Raw genomic sequence first — 6,586 nt, forward strand, 5'->3', positions numbered from 1 at the left:
CCTCGTGCAAAGCAATATCAATCCCGCCTGAAGCCAGAGTTGGCAAAGGCTGCACCTGTGTTATGACTATGAAGGCGTAGAGATCAGACCTCATAACAATTCCATATCGTGTTGTTCCTGAAACTTCAGCACTCTTCGTGCAGACATAGTTTATTAAGCAAAGCTGATATCAGAGCAATAACATATTATTCTCACATACACCACGGCAAACTACTAGGTTGAAAGCTAAGTCAACAATTAAGTGTCGTGTGCAGAAGTTGCAAGAAAGAAAAATGGCGTTTAAACCTCAAATGTACCTATGCTAACTTAACACGATATAATGATATACAGGAGCTATATGACACCCCCCATGATCCGAGAACGGACTAAATATGATAACAGAAGTGCCATCACATGAGAGCAGAACTCAACAGTAAACGAGCATGAATCGAAACCAAACTTTAAAAAGTAATGCTAAAAAATAGCCCAAAAATATAACGTGGCTCAAGCCAATAGGCAAGTAAAGTAAAAAATTTCTTGACAAATAAGTCAATAATTTCAATGAAATGCTATTAATCAGCACGTCAATTCGAGGCAGTGTCTATGATAAAACTGTATATGAAAAGTAAGCAGCAACTGCCTCTAATAGGAAATCACTGTCCTCATCCGAAAATAGTTCAGCCATCCAATTTAATAGATGAAAGGAACATACGTGTTCTCCCAGCACCGGATCCTCTATAACCATCAGAGGACAGCTCGGTGGGTTTTCAAGAAAACTTAGTTCCAAGAAAGTCTGTGCTGCCGACAATATATCCCAGGGACCCATTAGTCCATGCGCCACTGCTAAGGCCATAATCCTCTCGTCAGAACAAACCAACTCGTGAGCAATGATAGGACTCATCAGCTGATTAAAATCGACGTCAGGAGAAACCGGTCCGCAGAGACACAAATCAATGGCCCAATGGAAATCACAGATCAGGCAGTGAAATACAGGCTGGACACAGGTGAAGTAGGAGAATCGAAAAGATAATCCATATGCCGTGCTCAATGTCGCCAACGGCAGTGTGCCATAATATTCAAGCATGCGGTTGCGAAACCGCGTCAGTAGCTGTTGCGCGGGGTCTTGCACAGGAAGGACATCCATATTTAAAGAGACAAAAAACCACAAGCGCACCAGCTGCTAATGCAAGTAAAAATGGGAACCCTCCAAACAAGGATGAAAAAATAGAATGGAAGAAAGCAGGGATGACTCCAAAAATCTTTTCAAATGAAGTCACGAGACCACTGCTAACAACTTTAAAAAAATGTGCAAGACCTTTTGTGGAGGATGCGTTAAAGATAGTTCGAACCATCGCTCCGAAATGCAAAGGCAAATCAGTATTCAAAAGAGCCTGAACCTCTGTACGGGTGTTTGCAATGTGAAGCACAAAAGTTTCACGGGCCGAGCTCAAGGCCACCTCTTTCTGGGACAAAAGAGCCCTTATTCTTGCCATGCCGCTGAATTCTGCTCCCAAGGTTGGTATCTGTGGCCAGATGGAAGACTCCCTATGTTCACGTGTGGGAGGATAAAGCACATTTCTGCAGCAAATAACCCGCTCACTTACTGTTACTATGAAAGCTATACCTTTAATTAACCCACAACAGTTTTCATTATTGAGCATTAAATAACTACCATTCTCTAATAATTTAAACGTGGGGATGATAGCAGGAACTGGCGTGCCTTGTAAAACACAAGCCATATTCGGTCGGTCCTTGTTGCATGAACCGTGTAACTGTATGTGTCTACACATTAAAGAATGATCTGGCGTCTCAGTGCACTCCTCCCCTGTCAGATAAACTTCCTGGTCATCCTTAAAACATCTGTATGTGTATGGGAGTGACCAGACTTCATGAAGGAAACCGCTACCTAAAGGTTCATAACGACCTATGGGTACATATTTCATGCAATTTGAAAACTTATATAAAGCAAAAGGCAGCGTTATTAAACCGTGGATAAGCCACGTTGCAGCAGTGGCTTCAGCCACGGAAAAAGGTAAAGATTCTAACCTTTCAATATGTAACATAGAAAAGGAAGCATCACGCATTGAAAGTAAGCGTTGTTTGTCAGTCAAATTAAACGGTGCAAATAAAGAAGAAACGTTCATGTACCCCCAGGGAACTTTACCCATTTTCAGAGTTTGAAGGGTCCATGCAAACTGCATGATTGATCGTAATTGATTTTGACCATGGTATAATACTGACACTTCATCATGTACAATATCGACAACTGACGACACAATATTATCCAATGTGTAAATTCTAGAGGAAAGCACATTAATGCTATTGTCAACAACTGCAAGCACTTTCTCAAGATTTGCTTGATCAATAGCCCTAAGGCGTGTAGCAGCCTCAATCTGTGATAGCTTCCAAATTTCATTGTAAACCCCATATAACCACCTTTTCGACCTGCCACTAGCCGGGCCTTTAATGAAATCATTCAAGTCCACATCTGCATTTAGTTTAGAAAGGTGATCCTTAACCGCAGGTAAAGTTGAATGTTTCAGCCAATTTTGACACAATTTGCCTACAGAATACGAGGTGACAGTATGACCTAAACTAAATCTGGGATCAGATCTAACAGTTTTAAAACCGTCAGTTAAATTCAAAAATCTATGTTGGCAAGAATCAGCACTACGGTGCCAAAGCAGCCAACCCTTAGGATTCATACTGGAAATGTTAAAGGAGGAATTAAGAAGTAGAGTCTGTAATTCTCTAATGGACAACTGAGTAAAATTACTCCAACCATCATATTCTTCCAACTCCGGGAAAGAAGGAGTGTTTAACTTTTTAGAAGTAGCCAATCCAAAGCATGTGGTCTGGGAAATCGTTTCATTTAGAAACAACATATGATTCGGGATGAGACATGCACGGTGCAAAGCCTCAGTGCCTTGTACCTGCCAGGCCCTTGAACCCCAAACCGATTTAAGGTCTATTGTATCCTTCCATAACTCATAGCCTCCAGTAACTAATCGATCAAGGAAGGCCTTCGAATACAACAATTTAGTATCGGTAAGTCTAACCTTGGACATTGGCATTTTTTGAAATTTAAAATAAAAGGACTCGGGATTGGACTGGTTAAAGTCAGTAAAGTAAGTATACTTCGTTAGAAACGTTTCAGAACTCCCTTGTTGAGGTGCTGGGCAATGTTCCCACTGAGTAAAGTTAACAGTATCCCTTCTGGATGATGTTTTGTGTAAGAAGTGATTGCCATAATGTTGGTAACAGAATAATTCACCATAATTAGCAGATTCTAAATATAAATCCTCAGCATCAAATGCAGCATAGTAACGCAAATCAGAAAATAAACTTTCTACAGCATTGACATCCCAGTCATCAGAACGAATGTTTTGTTTCACCACATCCCCCATATTCACTCTAAGTACATTAGGGACATTAACGACTTCCGTTGGGCCATGAATCTGAAACCGAATTGCATCCCACACGATACCATCAAGGACAGGCCAAGCTGTGATGTTAACCAAAGTCAAGTCTCTTTTAAATCTATGTGTAGAATGGGACGAGGAAAGCGGGGCCAAAGTTCCATTCAGATGAGTAATGCAAGTCCTTTCCTCCACATAGTGTCCATCCATGATGCGAAAAAAATAAAACACAAAACCAATTGACATAAACAGGTAAATTGAAAAAAGGGCCAGCCAAATGTATGTCCAAGGGGGTATTAAAAAATGTTTTTTAAACAGGCTAGCATAAACTGCAAAACGAGAGGGTTTCTTTGAGGCAAGAGAAACAGAGTCAAAAGAAAATCTGGATTCCGTGGCTAAACGTGCTTGCAGGTCAGGTATAAACAAATCAGTGGGGTAGGCATAGTCTGTCTCATCAACGTTAGTTCCGGGTAAACTATTTAATAAAGGACTGGAAAGAGCAGGTAATTCGATGGCCACATCAGGTTCATTATTAGAAGCAGTGGGCATAACTGAATTTCTCACAATGGAAGGACAGGAAACAGCCGGTGTCATGCTAAGAAGAATCGGCCACTCTGTGTATCTTGACATTGTCAATTGAAATAAACCTGTTTTCCTTACGACCAGGAAGTGGTGGTAAAATGACTGTTATTGTGCCCTTCACTCCAAGGACGGGAACCGGAGCTCGATAGGAAGGACCAAATTCTTTCTTGTTATCGATTTTCTCTCGAACCAGTTCGCCAACTTGGGGTAGCCAGCCAACTACCGGGATCTGCAACGCATCATCCGACGTGGAGGGCAAATGTTCCTTTGCAAGACTGTCTCGGGTCTTTTGTAGATTCTGTAAAACATTGCAATGTTCATCTGCGTCAAAGGAAGTGGCGCGAACCACACAGTCTAGACCGTCAAGGTCAGGGACGTATATCTTGATGCCAAAGAGCATTTCGTATGGGGTCCGCCCACCCAGAGACCTTCTAGGGAGATTATTAAGAGCACGCTGCACGCCATAGAGGTGAGCCAGCCAGTTTCTGCCAGTGCCTATAACTCGGGCTGTCAAAGATTGCTTTAAATCACGGTTCATTCGCTCAACTACACTGTTACCCTCAGGTCTGTAGGGAGACGAAAACTTGACTTGGACCCCCAACGAAGTCATGGCATCCTTATACGCCTTAGAGGCGAAAGCCGGACCCTGATCCGAATGGAAGGTACCACAGGCAAAAATCCCTATAAAGACATGCAAATCTCTAATGACAGTCCGTGAATCAGAGCTGCGATGTGGCCATACCCACACAAAGCGTGTGCATGAGTCAACCGCTACTAAGATGTACTTATACGCAGTATCAGATGAAAAAGGACCGCAGTGATCTAAATAAACACAACCTAGCGGTTTATTAGAAATGTACAACTGAGTCTGTGGCGGACGCGTAGCAGTTGAAGGTTTAATCTGCTGGCATATGTCACAAAGAAGTACATAATCACGCGTCTGTTTGTACAGTCCCCGCCACCAGAAACGTTGTTGTAATTGAGTTACAGTGGCCGAGACGCCCGCATGCGCAGACGCCACACCTTCATGTGCCGCTGTAATCAAATCTGCTCTGCGATCCAAGTTGGGAATCAGCCGCTCCCCAACGTCAGGAATTGTCACAAAAGGAACCTTTTCGGGACTTAAGTGGTATTTGTACTTCGAAGGGAATCCCGCAGGATGCTTACTTCCCTTCTCAGAGGCAGCAACTGCTGCCAAGATGTCGCTATCAATCTTGGTTTTTGACCTAGTAACCGCTGCAACTAAGTATGTAGATACTGCTGATTTCGCTGCTTCATCAGCAAGCGAGTTGCCAACAGCGTGAACTCCTACGCGCTGATGACCGAGAGTATGAATCACATAAACGAGAGGCAACATAGCCTTAAGCTCTGCCACTCGAACCCAGATCATTTTGTGTTTTATTGTGCTACCCTTGGAATCATGAAAATCATTTTGAATCCAAAAGAACAAGTTTTCATTGTAAGACTGGACACAGTAGTAAGAATCACTTACAATCAGAGTAGTAACACTTGGATCCGCGTACTCCAACGCTAGTAAGAGAGCACGAAGCTCCGCCAATTGTGCAGTGCAATCGCCAAGGGGCAACGTGTGTACTTCCCTGGAAATTAACTCATCGTTCAACATAGCACCAACCACAATAGCGCATGCGGAAACGTAGGCATGTTTAGAGCCATGCGCAACCTGCGCCGACCCATCAGTGTAAATGATGCAATGGAAGTCCTCCAAAGGTCGCATAGCCAGAGGAGCAGGATGAACGAATTCATACTGCAAGTACTCCTGCGACCGTAAGGAAGCGTCAAAAATAAACGTGACATCCGTGGATGTCAATGACGCAGCCCACTGAATCCACCGAGGGTGCAAAGCTTTTGAATTTGGTACACTGGCTTTTGTGACTGCCTCCAAATGAGGACAGGGTGTTACCACTAACATGCGCTTCCCCTGTGACAGAGCTCGTTCTTTAAGAATCGCCATCTGTACAGCAGTTAAAACTTTCTCCACAGTGGGAAACCGCAATTCAGCCGAAGTGTACAAGCGTGACTTGTAAGCAATTGGGTACTGTGTCACCTTCATTAAAAGTCAGGTACGTGAAACCCACCGCCCCTGGTATTATTCTTATCACCAGGTTGGTGTGGTTATCACAAGTCAGTAAGTATTTAGAAGCGAGCAGATCGGCCTGCAAAGATTGCAAAATGGCCGAATGCTCAGGCAGCCAGCATGATTTTGAAAAAGTTGGTTGTATCAAAGCATACAAAGGCTTGATACGCTGGGCATATTCCGGAACATAAATTCTGCCGAAATTCAAGAAGCCCAGTAAAGACTGTAATTTTTTCAGTGTTGTAGGAGCGCGCAACTGTGCGCATTTCTCCAGGAAGTGAGGAGCCAATCCTCGACCTTCATTGTTCAGCTCATAGCCGAGGAACAACACTGTGTGTTCTGCAATGTGCGATTTTGCAAAATTAAACTTGTAACCCCTATCTGCAAAGTTACAAATTATCGAATTCACTCGACACAGATGCATCCAAATTTCGTCGTCTGTGAGATAAATGTCATCCACATAAGAACATGCATCCGTATCGATACTCTCCAATAGAGTGACTATTCTCGA

The sequence above is a fragment of the Lissotriton helveticus genome, chromosome 5_1 (genome assembly GCF_964261635.1).
Source record: "Lissotriton helveticus chromosome 5_1, aLisHel1.1, whole genome shotgun sequence".
In the NCBI taxonomy this organism is placed as follows: domain Eukaryota; kingdom Metazoa; phylum Chordata; class Amphibia; order Caudata; family Salamandridae; genus Lissotriton; species Lissotriton helveticus.